The sequence below is a fragment of the Schistocerca cancellata genome, chromosome 9 (genome assembly GCF_023864275.1).
Source record: "Schistocerca cancellata isolate TAMUIC-IGC-003103 chromosome 9, iqSchCanc2.1, whole genome shotgun sequence".
Classification (NCBI taxonomy): Eukaryota; Metazoa; Arthropoda; class Insecta; order Orthoptera; family Acrididae; genus Schistocerca; species Schistocerca cancellata.
Genome location: NC_064634.1, coordinates 199,008,882 through 199,026,836, shown reverse-complemented (window position 1 = coordinate 199,026,836; position 17,955 = coordinate 199,008,882).

Below are 17,955 nucleotides of genomic sequence, written 5' to 3'. Positions count from 1 at the left end.
CGAAAGCATGACGAAACGGGTTCTCTCTTTTGTGTCTTGTCTGTCTCCTCTGTAATACTACTAGGTGAAAATACTTGATTCATGAGCATTGTATGAATCGCTTACTGCAGAAAGCAACTAGTCCGTTTTTTAACGTTTATGGTTCTCAGTAGATTAATGGATTGTCTGCCGCAAAAAGGAATCCTGTTTGCATGATAACACGGGTCTGGGAACGTCGTCAGTTTTCCGTTTACTGCACATAAGGAACTAGTTCGGAACATGTTTAAAGTGGCGCCAAGAGGATAATCTGCGAACTACGCTTCACTGGAAATGATAATTTTTATCTACCATAAAACTGAGGGAGGAAAGGGTTCAAATAAAGTGCGTATCACTTCGAAAATAAGATCGGCAAGGACGTAAAAAGGTTGTAAGTTGCAGGGGAAATTGTGTGGGCCAGAATAAGAGGGGTACTCTGCTTAGGATGATTATGGCGTTGTTTGAGATCAAAAGATTCAATGACTTTAGAGTTATTTTTCTCATCACAGGTCACTCGTTCATGCCGAATCATAGGGATTTCGGGATAGGAGGAAGCGGGAGAAGAAGCAATGGTGCTATACAACGGATGGCATTGTTGAACCCATGAAACATTTCTCAAGAAACGATAACTTGTTCAAATAAATGCGGATTCTGCCTGAGTGAAGATTCGTGTGGGGAAATCGTTCCTGGACACCTGAAAAGGATACTCATCCTTTCAAAACACCATGAGATGACCTTTCCAGATGAAAAACTGCACACTGCTACATGCAACTTGGAAACTTTTAGGCTGCGAAAAGCAGTACAACCCTCGGAACCATTTTCGAAGGAAACCTACATACCGGTAATGCCAGAAATTACAATAAAAAGGGTGACGTCAAGAAATATTTGATCTATATCGCCCTAAACAAGATGCAGTTTTTGGAAGCAGTCACATCGTGCTCAACAAAAATAGCATCTCGTGATTTAGGTGAAGAAAACTGAGTAATGGAACCATTCAATTTGTCAAATATTATTCATAAATATGTTACTAATAATGTTTACTACAATAAAAGACGATTGTATGTACAATTCTATTTTAATACAAGTAACTTAACCCCAAAATTAATTTGAAAATCCAGTGTAGTGCAGAAAGGGAACATGTCCAATACCAACAAAACTTCCTAACTTGATTTTTACTTCTACATAATAAAGAGGTAAGCCTATATCAAGAAACCAGAAATGACTTTTTTCAGTAAGCGATTGATATATTCAAAAGCTTTTTTTTTTCAAGCTACTAGAAAGTCCCGATCCAATCACGGATGGAGCTTATACGGTAAGCCTTTCTCTGTTGACCAGGCAGTACTAAACAGTATTAGGTGTCCACCGGAAACCAAAGAACACTGCCTCAAGGGAGGGTGTCCCTAGACTCTACTGTTTGGATTTAACAGAGGTACAGAGTGAGATGAGTTTCCCAAAAATGCTGTTATCAAAATCCATGTTTACTCCTACAGAAGATATTTTCGCTGTTCAGAACAACATAATACGCGAGTATGAAACACGTCCAATAGATGTGAGTTACCTACAAGTATCGAGTACGGTTTACGATAAACGCTCTGTGAATCTTCCATCCACTGGAATTTTTCTTCATTGGCCTCTCCTTGTTTGAATATATGGGAAATTTGTTTTATGAATAATCCTCACACAAATGTTTTCTGTGTCCCTACATGGCCAAAATGCGGTGCAAGCAAATTAAATCATTTCATAGTATAATTGGTTGCGCAGTGCTTCAGTAATAAAAGTTAAACTAAATAAGCCCTCGGTCACAAATTTTAAGTCTTTTGACCAGGTTTCAACACTTATATGAGTGTCTTCATCAGAAATTAAACATTAAAATTGGCATGTCAGGTATAAGGTAAATATCAAGCCAGAAAGGCTTTCTCACAATTTTTTAAAAAAAGGATACATGAAAGGCGAGTCACTATGACCTGCTCACACCTGTTGCTACCTGTGACTTTATAGGTATGAGCAACCCATAGTGGCTCTCCTTTCATGTATTATTTTTAACAAATTGTATGGCTAAAACCTTTCTGGCTTGATATTTATCTTATACGTGACATGCCAATTTGAATATTTAATTTCTGAATAAGGCACTCATAGAAGTGTTGAAACATGGTCAAAAGACTTAAAATTCGTGACCGAGGGCGTATTTAGTTTAACTGTAATTTATAAACGGTTGCTGAACTAAGCAGTCATGTTTAAAACTTGAGTAACAGCTATTATATATCACAGTCCTGATAGAAGTACTTCCGTTATGGCGAGTGCTAATTATGTAGAACATCAAGGGTGCCTCGCAAGAAAAATGCAACTCCAGTGCCGAAGAACTGCTTAAAAGGATCGACGCAGGTGTGTGATTATGTCGAAGATTTTTCTTTACGCACCACGATTCGCCTTTCACTGCTGCCGTAAGGACCATCGTTCACTTGTTACCAGCCGTGACGTCGGGTAATATAGGCACTGTGTTGATCCCAGCAGCGGCTATTCACCGCTGTAATCTCAAAGTGAAAGAAAACTAGCACCTCAGCAGATTTCTCCTACGTTGAACTTTCCAGCCTCGCTGCGTGCTGATGGTTCAGCATGTCAAGCTATTAGGCTATATTCGGAGGACTTGAGAGAATGAATTGTCCATTCTGTGTAAACGACATCAAAGTGAAACGGGCGCTCCCCATTCCAAACAGAAAACGAATGCATATCCCCTACTATATGACAGGCAGTCTTACATTCTCATTTGAAGTCGTGCTCCACTAATTATACATCTATCCCCACACCAAGTCAGTCATATGTCGAAACAAAACTCTCAGTTTCACTCATTGCTAACATTTTTACGAGTAGTACAAGGCTATTACAAATGATTGAATCGAATTCATAAATTCACTGTAGCTCCATTCATTGACATATGGTCACGACACACTACAGATACGTAGAAAAACACATAAAGTTTTGTTCGGCTGAAGCCGCACTTCAGGTTTCTGCCGCCAGAACGCTCGAGAGCGCAGTGAGACAAAATGGCGACAGGAGCCGAGAAAGCGTATGTCGTGCTTGACATGCACTCACATAAGTCAGTCATAACAGTCCAACGACACTTCAGGACGAAGTTCAACAAAGATCCACCAACTGCTAACTCCATTCGGCGATGGTATGCGCAGTTTAAAGCTTCTGGATGCCTCTGTAAGGGGAAATCAACGGGTCGGCCTGCAGTGAGCGAAGAAACGGTTGAACGCGTGGCCAAGTTTCACGCGTAGCCCGCGGAAGTCGACGAATAAAGCAAGCAGGGAGCTAAATGTACAACAGCCGACGGTTTGGAAAATGGTGCTCCACCGCACTTCCATCACGATGTTCGGCATTTCTTAAACAGGAGATTGGAAAACCGATGGATCGGTCGTGGTGGAGATCATGATCAGCAATTCATGTCATGGCCTCCACGCTCTCCCGAATTAACCCCATGCGATTAATTTCTGTGGGGTTATGTGAAAGATTCAATGTTTAAACCTCCTCTACCAAGAAACGTGCCAGAATTGCGAGCTCGCATCAACGATGCTTTCGAACTCATTGATGGGGACATGCTGCGCCGAGTGTGGGAGGAACTTGATTACCGGCTTGATGTCTGCCGAATCACTAAAGGGGCACATATCGAACATTTGTGAATGCCTAAAAAAACTTTCTAAGTTTTTGTATGTGTGTGCAAAGTATTGTGAAAATATCTCAAATAATAAAGTTATTGTGGACCTGTGAAATCGCTTCAATCATTTGTAATAACCCTGTATTTCCGTAAGGTCAGAGTACTGCTCCGAGAACTTTGAAACGGAGCATTTTGGTCGCAGACTACCATCACCCTCTACGTTTACGTTAACGTATCGATGTTTTAAGATGAAACAGATCTTTACTTCTCCGACAATCGATATATGTAGACATGGGATGTCTTTCGGTCCTATGTTGAGGCGCGCAACCGGTTTCGCTTTTATATGTAATCCCAGAAAGTGGCCTCAGATTCCGCTGAACATTTCCTTGTGACCGTTGAGGATGGAGTGGTTGTCCTGAGTGTGTTATGCGGGCAGCACTGAACACATCGGTGTTGGTAACGAAAACTTTCGTAATTATTATGCGTATTGTGGAAGAAGGCATTCAGTCTATCTCTCGTTTAACGAGAGAGTACTTATAGTACGAGAGCCCACGACCGAAACCATGTCCCATGGTTTTGCGGCCAGGGTCGTTCGTTAGATTACATGATCCTGAAACCGATTAGGTGGGCAGTAACGGACGGAAACGTCACAGCCTGGATAGGGTCCATTTCAGTTACGTAAATAAATTACACACACACACACACACACACACACACACACACACACACACACACACACACAAACACAGAAAATTTCGCTCATTCGGACTTCGTAGTGCGAACCCTCACATACTCACAATACAAACATGTCTGTCACAAAATTTCGTCCTTCGCGTATTTTCGGAAATAAATGGACGTTAAAGACTGGCAACGTGCCAACACTGTTATTACATGTACGGTAATTGTGCTGCCTGTAGCAGTAGTGCTATGCAGTTGGTGTAGTGGATAGCGTTTGGGGTTGCCATGCAGGAAGTAGAGGCTTAAACTCTAAGTCGAGGCTTATTTGTTTTTATTTGCTAAATGTAGTCTCGCTTGGTACGGTATCTGGCTGCTTAATCGTCATACAGCGATTACGGTGGATCTTCTACAAAATGCTTACATTTACGTACTACGAACAGAGAAATGGAAGTACAATCGTTTTCATTGATCAGCTATTAAAGAAGCCCTTTGCACGTCGTTGACTCGAATTGTTTCGCACCACTGCATCTACTAGATTCCAAACTTGTTTTGCGTGTACTCTCCCCGAATGGTCCCATCGGTTAACACCAATTATTATTCTTGCCACGTTCAAGGCCATTACATTTCGTAAGGGCCTACGTCGCCAGTATGACTGGCAACGTGCTTTGCAAATAATTTCGATTTTAGCATTGACGGGGGGGAGGGGGGGGTACACAGAAAACAGGTTTGGAATCGATTAGAAGAAGTGACGTGATACAGTTCACGTTCACAAATTGCAAAAAGGCTTCTTTAAAAGCCGAGAAATGAAAACGATTCTACTTCCATTTCTGTGTTAGTGTTTTGTAGGAAACCCACTGTAATCGTTGTAGACGGTTATAACGTCACGTGCCGTACCACGCAGACTACATTTAGCAATTAAAAACAAATTGCGTCAAACTACAATCGAACCCTCGACCTTCTGTATGCTAACCCAAAACGCTATCCACCGCACCACCTGCACAGCACTGCTGCTGTATAGTGATAAAGTTAGTTAGCGAATATGTGATTACAGTGTTGCCAGGTTGCGAATCTTTAACGTCCATCTACTGACCGAATATGCGCAGGAAGAAATTTCGTGACAGACATTTTTGTACTGCTAATATATGAGAAATCGCGCTGCGGTGTCCAAGTGCGTGAATTTTTCTTAACCTTGTGTACATGTTAGCAGCTCATAGTAGCACAAAATGCCTGACATTAAATTTGTACATAGGTTGTGCATTTTATTGTGAAAAGTTTTTTTTTCAGACTTTTGGGCGTGGCATTTGGCCTGAGTGCATTACCTAAAATGCAAGCATCTGTTAGATGACGACCACTTTTGCTTCAGAAAAGGTAAGGGCACCAGAGAGGCAATTCTGACGTTACGGCTGATAATGGAGGCAAGACTAAAGAAAAATCAAGACACGTTCACACGATCTGTCGATCCGGAAAAAGCGTTCGACAATGTAAAATGGTGCAAGATCTTCAAAATTCTGATAAAAATAGGCGTAGACTATAGGGAGAAACGAGTAATATACAATATGCACGAGAGCTGAGAGGGAATGGTAAGCGTGGACGACCAATAACGAAGTGCTCGGATTAAAAAAGGCGTAAGACAAGGATGTAGTCTTTCGCCCCTACTGTTCATTGCGTAATCGAAGAAGCAATGATGGAAATAAACGAAAGGTTCAGGAGTGAAATTAAAATTGAAGGTGGAAGGATCTCAGTGATATGATTCACTGATGACATTGTTATCCTGAGTGAAAGTGAATAAGAATTAAATGATCTGCTGAAGGAATTAACAGTCTGATGAGCACAGAATCTAGATTGAGAGTAAATCGAAGAAAGACGAAAGTAACGAGAAGTAGCAGAACGGAAAACAGCGTGAAACTTAACATCAGGATAGATGGTCACGAAGTTAAGGAATTCTACTACCTAGGCATCAACATTGAAACACGTATGTATTCATTACCAGCGATGGCGAGGCATGACAGAATCTCTGACCAGAGAGTTATTTATCGTTGCTAGTCTGCGCTTGACCGCGCGAGACGACAGTAGTAGCGTGTAGTGAGTCGGAAGGAACAGTAGCATGTGGCGAGTCGGCAGGAACTGTTGTTGTATGGAGCGAGTCGGGAGAGGTAGTAGTCAGTCGACAGTTATAGCGAGTGGACGATTGTACTGAGCGGGCGTCGGCATGCGTCGGCGGCGTGCTCTTCTCGCGACTCTGGTCACGGTTCGGGACGATGTATATTGTTATAGAAGGTAATGAAGTAGCATTGTGCAAATCTAATAATGTATGTTAATTGTAATTAATTTGTTCAAAAAAATGCCCCAATAATAATTTTTTTATAAAGTAACTTTTTTTTAAAGAAAAAGATTCATTTCAATTTAAAGAATATTTCCTATGCATTTCCTCCAAGAATCAAAATTAAATATGGGCCAGCATTGCACGAAGCTGTGTAGAGGAGTGGATAAATAAGAGCAGATATAGAGATGCAGTTTTTATTGAGGTAAGGATTTTTATGCTTTTTTTTGTTCTGAGTACAGGGCCGAAGGTCAGCGTTGCTGTCCTTATAAAATTTATCAGGTTTAATTATTTCTGTTCAGATGTTACATACGGTTCACGATTCATTATTTAATTAATATTATTGTGGGTTTATGATTAATCATCATTCTTTAATTTTGTAGGGACGTTAACATTCTGGCACATTTTCATTATCATTGACTTTTTACTATTTTTGCTGGGAGGTTACAACATAACCAATGACGGACGGAGCAAGCAGGAGCAATGGCAAAAAGGGCATTCCTGGCCAAGTCTACTGGTATCAAACGTACAGGTTAATTTGAGGAAGAGATTTCTTAGAATGTACGTCTGGAGCACAGCACTGTATGGTTGTGAAACATGGACTGTGGGAAAACCGGATCAGAAGAAAATCGAAGCTTTTGAGATGTGGTACTACAGATGAATGTTGAAAATTAGGTGGGATGACCCGGCCTGTGTGCCGAGCGGTTCTAGGCGCTTCAGTCTGGAACCGCGTGATCGCTACGGTCGCAGGTTCGAATCCTGACTCGGGCATGGATGTTTGTGATGTCCTTAGGTTAGTTAGGTTTAAGTAGTTCTACGTTCTAGGGGACTGATAATCTCAGATGTTAAGTCCCATAGTACTCAGATCATTTGAATCATTTAGGTGGGATAAGCAATGAGGAGATTCTGTTCAGAATCGGAGAGGAAAGGAATACGTGGAAAATACTGACAAAGAGATAGGGACAGTATGATAGGACATCTGTAAAGACATCAGGGAATGACCTCCATGGTGGTTGAGAGAGCTGTAGAGGGCAAAAACTACAGGAAGACAGAGATTCGAATACATCCAGCAAATAATTGAGGACGTAGGTTGCAAGTGCTACTCTGAGGTGAAGAGAGTGGCACAGGACTCGTGGCGGGCCGCATTAAACTCGGCAGAAGACTGATGACTCAACCAAATTGCATTACAGCCACCCCCACCCGATTCAGATTTTTAATAAACCTATTGAATGTCTATCAGAATTCTTAGAACACTGGGCTCAGACATGTTGATCTCACCTACACTACCAAAAATAAAAAGAACATCCCGTCAGTTGCTGTGCTCCTATGTTGAGAACTGATGTTTAATGGTTACGCCTCATTTCACTTCAGCACATGCGACATCAGGTTGTTTCGACCTTTTTTATGACGCTCAAAAATGGCTCTGAGCACTATGGGACTTAACATCTGAGGTCATCAGTCCCCTAGAACTTAGAACTACTTAAACCTAACTAACCTAAGGGCATCACACACATCCGTGATCGAGTCAGGATTCGAACCTGCGACCGTAGCGGTCGTGCGGTTCCAGACTGTAGCGCCTAGAACCGCTCGCCCACTCCGGCCGGCCATCGGGTTTCGACAAATGTTGCAGGTCATTCTTTATCAGGTCCTTGAGAATCGCCTCACATTTCTTAAGCACTGCTTCAAAGTTTTCAAATTAAATGCCCCGAAGCTATGCCCGTGAAATCTGGTGTCAAGAACACAGTACGTGGTCATTGGTACAGTGGTCCCAGGTTATGTTCACGGACGAGTCCAGGTATAATCTGAACAGTGATTCTCGCCGGTTTCCCATCTGGTGTGAACCAGGAACCAGATACCAACCCCTTAATGTCCTTGAGAGGGACCTGTATGGAGGTTGTAATTTGATGGTGTGGGGTGGGATTATGATTGGTGCACGTACACCCCTGCATGTCTTTGACAGAGAAACTGTCAGGTTTATCGGGACGTCATTTTGCAACAGTGTGTCCGCCTTTTCAGGGGTGCATTGGGTCCCACCTTCCTCCTGATGGATGATAACGCACGACCCCATCGAGCTGCTATCGTGGAGGAGTACCTTGAAACAGAAGATATCAGGCGAATGGAGTGGCCTGCTTGTTCTCCAAACCTAAACCCCATCGAGCACGTCTGGGATGCTCTCGGTCGACGTATCGCCGCTCATCTTCAAACCCCTAGGACACTTCAGGAGCTCCGACAGTTACTGGTGCAAGAATGAGAGGCTATACCCCAGCAGCTGCTCGACCATCTGATCCAGAGTATGCCAACCCGTTGTGCGGTCTGTGTACGTGTGCATGGTGATTATATCCCATATTGATGTCGGGGCACATGCGCAGGAAACAGTGGTGTTTTGTAGCACATGTGTTTCGGGACGGTTTTCTCAACTTATCACCAATACCGTGGACTTACAGATCTGTGTCGTGTGTGTTCCCTATGTGCCTATGCAATTAGCGCCAGTTTTGTGTAGTGCCACATAGTGCGGCACCACATTCTGCAATTATCCTTAATTTATGAGCATGAGTGTAGAATGACTTTACGATACGGTTGGTCGTGATTGAGGAACCTCTGACGGCACAACGGTACCTTATGGTCATTATGTCCTGGTGTAGTGCCTCTCATGCGACACTACCAGTGGTGCCATTTTTGAACACGACAATGCTCGGCTGCACATGGCAAGTGTCTCTATGAACTCTCTACTTGATGTTGAGGTACTTCTGTGACCAGCAAGATCCCCAGATCATGTGTGGGACCAGTTGAGACATCAACTCGATCCCAGCGCCAGTATATATAATATTACAGATACAATTGTCGTGCCTCGTCTTGACTCAGAGGAGAATACAGCGGCCTTCTGACACGTTTTCCAACCGAATCAGTGCATGCATTCAGGACAGAACGGTTGCTTGCATTAACAGATTTACCTCACATTGGGATAAGTGTATTAATAATTATAGCGATTACTTTTAAAATAATAAACAGTTTACTCACCTTTTTGCCATTTGTCTCGTCTCCATTTGACTGCTTCTTACAGATTAGAAAATGCAGTAGATGAAGTTTGTTGTTTAGTCGCAAAATAACTGTTGATGAACGACGTTGAGAGGATAAAAAATGCTGACTGGTAATAGCAGGAAAAGCATTGCAGAAAAAGACGAATTTATTAACATCTAATACAAATTTAAGTGTTAAGAAGTCTTTTCTGAAAGTATTTTTTGGAGTGCAGCCTTTTACGGAAACGAAGTGTGATCGACAAGTAGTTCAGACATGAAGAGAATAGAACCAAAGGCGGTTCTGTAGGAAAATTCTGAAGCTTAAGTGAGTAGATCAAATAACTAATGAGAATATACTGAATCGAACCGGGAAAGAAGGAAATTTGTGATACAAGTTGATTGAAAGAAGATATCTGTTGATGGGGCACATAACAGGGAATAGCTATTTTTGTAATCGAGAGTAGTGTGCAATAAAAATTATGAACAGAGACATAGGAACGAATGAAATAGGTAGCTTCAAATGGATATAGCTGCATTGGTTATTTAGAGATGAACAGGCTTGCGGAGGATGAAGCAAGAACATTTGTCCTCCTTCACACACATTGCGGTGGCGTAAGGTGTGCAGATGTAGACGTATATGTGGATGTAGATGTACGACTCACCATTTCTGCACTCGTCCTCTATCGCTCTCACAAATAAAAAACCCAAATAGCTCTCACCTATTCGCCTTCATCCAAGATACCGTAAAAACATGCACTTATCATTTCTATCTCAAACAAAAATTTGTTCGCGATTGAGCACGACGTGTGCTACCAATCACCCAATATCTGCCAGTAACTGTAACAGACATCAGTTCAACCTGATTTTAAGCGTCCTTCAGTTCTGAATGTAATGCCCCACTTTCATCTGTCTTCCTCTGTCACAAGCGTTTCGTAGCACACTCTCTGCAACAGTGCAATAAATTCATAAAATGAGACGTGTTGTAATCGGAGGTCATCATTCATTCACTAAAGGTCTAACCACTTTCTCGTGAGAAAGGGACAGTCGCAGAACCTTCGAAAAGTTTCACAAGGGTGGAAAAATTCAGGCACGGGAAATGTGACTGAGAATCGCAGTTCCCTCGTTTACGAAGCAGTGAACGGCTGATTTCTCAGAATGAAAGGTAATGTCCTGCGACCGACCTGTCACTTATACCCAGCTCATTTTCCTGGTCGTTTAGAAGCACTTATGTTAATTGAAGGCATTGTAATGTTGTTAATGTAGCGATTTCTATTCATAAATCTCAACTTCGTGACCGGTCTCCAGTGGGTGATATGACTTCTTATTGGAACTTTTCCTTTCTCGAATGGCTTTATGAAACTGGTCATTTTATTGCAATCTAGAGAAACGGAAACAACTATCTACCAATTGCGCGAATGTACCCTCTCGACGAAACTGGTAGAAACTTGGAACGTCTCAGCGTCAATTATTTTCATTAATTAAGATTTTGAAAAAAAAAAAAATTGAGGGGTACGACTAAAAGAATCGCAGGAATCCTCTTCACACAGAGTGGAAGAGTGAGGAAGGCTTGAACAGCAGAGTACCGACCATCTTGTGTAGGGCCTGCCAAAATGGATGCAAGCGTGTTACAATGCATCGGCTGGAGCACAACTTTTTGAATTTTGACCCAGCAGCAGGTTTTGGCCTCACAGGCGTGCAATCGTTTCCATCTTCTAACAGACTGAATTTACTTCCATTATTGTTTTAATTCAAATCCTTTATTTTACTTCCACAAGATTTTTTGTTAACCCTTTCTCAATGATTCTAAGGTCACGCATTGTTGTAGATATACAGATAGTGCAAAAAATTTTTTGAGTCGTTGACAAGGTAGTTAGTTATTTCGGTGTCAGATGCTGCAGATTTGCTTCGCAATTCGTTTAGTTCATACTCTTTCATTTCCAGTTTCTAGTTGACGATAGTTCAAATGACTCTGAGCACTATGGGACTTAACTTCTGAGGTCATCAGTCCCGTAGAACTTCGAACTACTTAAACCTAACTAACCTATGGACATCACACACATCCCTGCCCGGGGCAGGCTTCGAACCTGCGGCCGTACCGCCCTCATCTCGTGGTCGTGCGGTAGCGTTCTCGCTTCCCACGCCCGGGTTCCCGGGTTCGATTCCCGGCGGGGTCAGGGATTTTCTCTGCCTCGTGATGGCTGGGTGTTGTGTGCTGTCCTTAGGTTAGTTAGGTTTAAGTAGTTCTAAGTTCTAGGGGACTGATGACCATAGATGTTAAGTCCCATAGTGCTCAGAGCCATTTTTTTTTGCGGCCGTACCGGTCGCGCGGTTCCAGACTGTAGCGCCTAGAACCGCTGACCACCCCGGCTGACATTAGTTCCTTTTGATTCTTCGTAATCAACACTTTTGGTTTTCTGCTGTCACAGCCTTCTCCTTTTCTTCCCAGCAATTGTCCGTGGTCACTGGGTTCACCTGAGAGCGCCTCTCAAAACACGCTACTTGACAACTGCAAAGGAACAACTGACACCTGCTAAGGAACACCTGCCAATTGCTACAGAACAACTGACAGTTGCTACGGAACACCTGACCGATGATAGTAAAAAGAAATGTAAACGACGAAGCCTGTGGAAGAACACTGTATGCAATCGACAGTTCATGCAGCACGGTGTTTGTGAAACCAGTTAGTGGTATAGGAACATGTCTGCAAGACATCATTTGAATACTTAGGATCGTGGACGAACATGTGGACGGCACGAAGCCGTCAAAGTGTCACTACTGTGATCATAGTAATGAGTGTGCCGAAAAGTGCCATCTAGCGAGTAAAAGAGGCCGCTGAAGACGGAAATACTATGTAAAAGGATGCTAGTGGCGTAGACGAACCACCGCACCGCAAGTGCGAAAAGAAGTAGACATCTCACACCCAGGCAGATTGCTGTATACCTTACAACCGCTACCAGTACACATGTCTCTCCCAGAACCATTTTGTGGCGATTAGACCAGGCTGGTTTGTATGCTCGGAAGCCTGGTAAGTGCATGCTCAACCATGCTATCGTCGATAGAGAATTCGTTGGTGTAGGGAGCATGTTGTCTGGGATCAGCAAGAGTGGTTTTGAGTGATGTTCTCCGACAAATTTCGCTTCACTGTGGCAAGTGATTCTGGCCACCAGCTATTGTGGAAAGAGAGGGGAACATGTTTGCGAGGTGCCGGGGCTAGCAGTTTATTTAAAACTAAGTTCTTCTAGAATCTTCATATGGAAATGATGCTCTAACCCCCGCCCCCTTGTCTAACTCCGACTTTTGCTGTTGCACATGGATTAAGAAGAAACGCGAACTGACTGTAATCGACCCTGCAAGTGGAGTAGAAAAGAGTTTGGCGCCTGCAATAATTTAATTTTATAAAGGAAAGTTTCATTAACGTAGTGAGAAATGAAAGGGTTGCTTTACCGATCCACAAAATGAAAGTTCTGTCCAAACTAACAATTTGATTTATTATGATTAAGCTCAAAATAATAAACACAACACATGAAACATTTACAATACATCAAATTGGCGCAAATTGGATACTCAAATAAATACTGTGAAGGTGAAATTGTCCATAAACTAGCTTGTGACGTTTATGACCAAGTGGTATGTGGAGCCAATTCCCTGCAACTCAAATCTTAAGAGAAACACCCAGCCAACCCAACATTAATTGCTGCTACAGTAGTGAGAACTAAGGTAATGAACATTCAAGACAGAACCACGTAAGAAAAGACGGGAACAGGCGCGCTCTGCTGAGCTCTGATTATCACAGAGCAAATTCTCTAATCTGCTGGTGCTGCGGACATACGTTACCAAGCTGTCTTCTTAACTGCAAAGACACGATCTGGCGTACCGGAAGCGATGGCTGGTTGCTTCGACGTCCCGTCGTGGTGATGATAATGTCGCGAGTATAGCCCGAAACAAATTATCCTGGTCTGGTTGTTCCAGACGAAAGACTGCCTGTCAATACAAATGCGCCTCTGAGGGGGACGAAGAAGGCTCGCCACACAATCGCTGACGGTGCAGTGATTGATTTTAACAAGCGAAGTCACACAGTAACTCCGATACAGTCAACTTTAGCCAAAACTGCTCAAGACGGACAACATAGGCCGCTTGTATGCAGAACGCTCAATTGCCAACTGTACTCGGTAAGTTACGTTGAAGCCGAAACTTCAGCAACTTCGTCAAACAGTTACAATTAAATGAAAGTATATTAGACAGCCAACGGAAGGCAGGCTGTCCAGAGCAGCGAGAACTCAGTCTTGTAACCTACCCCGACCGAAAAGCGAGAGCCAACCCTCTCAAGAGCACCCGAACAAACCGAACACAGAACATTCCCGCCCCCACGACAGTGGCCGTGGTTAAACGTTCCAATCAGCAACTCGAAAACCGGCGGAAAATTCCACTCTATTGCCGAAGCACAACCATTCCACCAATGGAGATTCTTGGCGCCAATTTCTGTGCTGATTTAGCTACGTCACGGAGCTATGCCCTGAGCAAGCCAATCACAGTTACGATTTTGCAGAAAACGCGGGAATTTGCCCGCCAAAACTGCCTGGGAACACAAGTCATTCCCACGCCTCGCTGGTAGCCCGCCAGAAAGTGTTTTCACTAAGTTTCTGCGAAGTAACGGAATCTCTAGGCCAGCCGCCCATTCTGGCCCCTGTGGGCGTGTCGCTCCCGCTCTTATGACGATGTCGGCGTCTGGAAAGCATCCACTCGACTCCCTCACACCCGTCGGCTTAACCTTTTCAAGCTCAGCAGAACTCGCCTGTCACTGGACCACCCGGGTGACGAGAGATGCTGCGTGAGAAGTCCGCGTGTGAAGGAATAGCAACTTTTCACCGCATGCAATTAGAGAGGAAAATCGAATTACTCAGAGTAAGATAGAAATATGAAAAGGGGGGAGGGGGGGGCTTATGCCACCGCTCATGTTACACACCACAGAATGTTCATGAACGTCATCGGTATGGGCTAGGCATTACGGTGTGGGGAGGTGTGATGCACAATGGGTGAACATCGCTGAATATCTCTGCGCGAGGTACAGCAGGGAGATTATTCTGGATCATATCTGTCTGCTTACGGTTGCGATAGGTGCCGATTTTCTTTTTATGGTCGACAGTGCCAATTCACGTATGACCGCTGAGGTATTGGGCACGCAGGAAAGTGAAGATACTGAATGTAAGGAATGGCCTACATAATCTCCGGACGTAAGTGCTATAGAGCGTGTCTCTGATGCTCTTGGCAGACGTGTTTCTCATTGAATAGCCACTCGCCGAACCGTGCAATAATTGATAACCGGCTTGAGAGAGAAGTACTGTATCGGCCAAGAAGTGCTCAACAGTTTGGTAGCCAGCATGAATAACAGATGCAAAACATGCTTTATGTCGGAGGAGGGCGTTTTACTTACTAAGAGTCCAGTATAGATCTTTATGTTCGGAGTCTGAAGAGTGTCAATACATGAAGGTTTTTCACGTCTATTATCCTGTTTTCCGACGTGGCGAGATCTGTACCATTTTTCGTTACAACTGTACCACTCCACCTCTCTTACATAGGTACTGTGTTTCATGTCCATCATCACCTGTGGTTACTCCTGTCAAACAACATCTCTATTCCTTAGCAGTTGTTAAACAGTGTATTCTTGGACCGAGATTTATACTATCCCCCGCGACTGCACAAGAAACTACAGCGGCCAGCAGTCAATACTTACCGTTTCAGACCGCTATGTAGAAAACTAACAGCAGGTTACATAGTGGCTGGCCGTTGTGGCCGAGCGGTTCTAGGCGCTTCAGTCTGGAACAGCGTGACCGCAACGGTCGCAGGTTCGAATCCTGCCTCGGGCGTGTTTGTGTGTGACGTCCTTAGGTTAGTTACGTTTAAGTAGCTCTAAGTTCTAGGGGACTGATAACCTCAGATGTTAAGTCCCATAGTGCTCAGAGCCATGTGAACCATTTTTGTTACATAGCGGGAACCTAAGAAATCAGCAGTTGCTGAGCACAGCTTCACAAATAAACACAAAATACCGTCGCGGCACCAAAAGTTTTGTCCCTGTCTCCTACACACTGACATTCGGTTGTTTAAGTAGGCTGTAGGAATAAGAATATGCGAGAAAGGTGACAGCTCGGACAGTGGATATAATCTTAGTAGTTCGTGAAAACTAACTCCAGACGCTGAGAAGCAGCAGAGAAATTCGCCGCAATGTTTACGCTTCTACCGTAAAGGTGGCGCTACCAGCGCAGACTAATCAGAAGCCGTGCATCGGCCATATAATCCCATTACAGCGGCAGCCAAGACCCGCAGTTGCTTGTGAGGAAGACGATGGTGGTAATCGTCGAAATTTCGACGTTTCACCCTGAGAATAGTTCCAAAAAATTTATGACGCACTGCCGGATGTCTGCAATTTGCTGGGATGATATTTCGGCGCAGAGTCTTCTGCCCATCTTCAGGTGAATAGTGATGCAAATGCTCTGAGTTTGAGCATTTAAGACACCGCCGGAATATGCGTGGCGTATCCAGTTGGTGTTACGCATGAGCTGCTGGAGCGCACGAACTTCTGGTGCAAGCCTGAGCGATGCGCCGCGCGCCCTCCGTGGTGAAAGGTCGCGTCATCGACATCAAATCGATTGTCTTCGTACGGTTAAATTGCAGCACTACGCGTATGAAAGGGTTCCAAGCAGACTTTTAATGGAAGGTGCCGTCTCGACTGGTAAGAGACTCAGACACTCGTATTTTCATTGATGATGGAGCTCCAAAAGTTTGATTTAAAGGCCACAATTTTTGTTTCATTGTATTCATAAAATGACCAATGGAAGTGCAGTTTTCGGTGATAGCAGACTTATTAGCTTGGAGAACGGAGTATGCCGCTGATTTCCTACTGCACAATACAGCACAGGGTGCGTCGTTTGCATTCGCTTTCGCATTCGCACGGAATCCTATAAATGCCTGCTTTACCCAGCCTTAAATCGTCTTAAACAGATCCCAGAAACACCGAGATTTCGGAAGAAGGACGAAATATTACTTTAACCTTATGTCTTCGTAATAGTCTGCCTGTTTTTACTGAAACATTTCCAATACATGGTAGCAGTCATATTGAAGGCTTCACCCTCTTCGTCGTTCTGTCGTTTGTACGTCTGTACTGCTCTCAGTACTAGCTAAAACGAGCACATGGAATAAAATTTGAGTGTGCCGCAGTTCCGTTTGAAGGTAATCCGCATCAGAGTTGGCACAGGGTCGATGGATTAAGGCCTTCAGAACGCTCATCCTTCACGTCGGGTGGTGGCAACTAGTAGTTTGTAAATACAGGTCTGTATGTGTGGGCTTTCGAAACACCGAATGCCCAAACGTACATCGCTCATGAATAACACCAAGATGTCTATAAATGGTAAGCAATCATCTTTCTCCATCTCTACAGTAAATTTTATACTTAGGTTGGAACTTAAATAGTGGCAACATACAATGGAATCTACTGTTGTCACTGATAGTACACGTTGTTGACATGCCTACCTCACCTCCGAGAAAATAGACTCGCCCGCCCCACGCCACCGGCGTGCGCACAATCGAGGGAAACGCAGTCACTTGTGAGCGAGCGGTCTAACGTAACGGTGTCACCATGTTCTCGAAAAAGAAACAACGGAGTTGGATCAAGATTGAATGTGCCAGAGGTCGTACAGCACGACAGTGTCATCAAGGTGCGAGGACTCGGCATTGCCGTACAGAACAGTGGCACGTTGGGTAAAAGCCTTCAACGAAGGTCGGCAAACTGTGGCAAACATGCATCGGGCAGGTCGTCCTAGTGTCTGAAGAAGAAGTGCATGCTGTTGCCGCGTTAGTGGACAGTGATTGACGCCATACGATTCGGGAGCTCACCCACGAAACCGGATCCTGAAGGAACGCCTGGGCATGAGAAAAACTGCATCACGATGGGTTCCGCATGACTTGACAGAAATGCAGAAATGGATGCGTTACGACGCTGCTCAGACGTACTTGGAGCGCTCTGAACGCGAAGTAGAAGCTTTCTTACGCCGTATCGTAACACTGAATGAGACATGGGCCACATCGTACGAGCCAAAACTGAAACGCCAATCTAACGAATGGCGTCATTAGGGGTCGCCGCGAAAGTTGAAAGTGCGTCAGAGCCCCAGCATGCCGAAAGTTATGGTGATTCTCGTGTACGACTGTGATGGTGTTATCCTAACGCATTACGTTCCTCCACGGCAGACAGTCAGTGTACAGTATTACTGTTAGTTTTT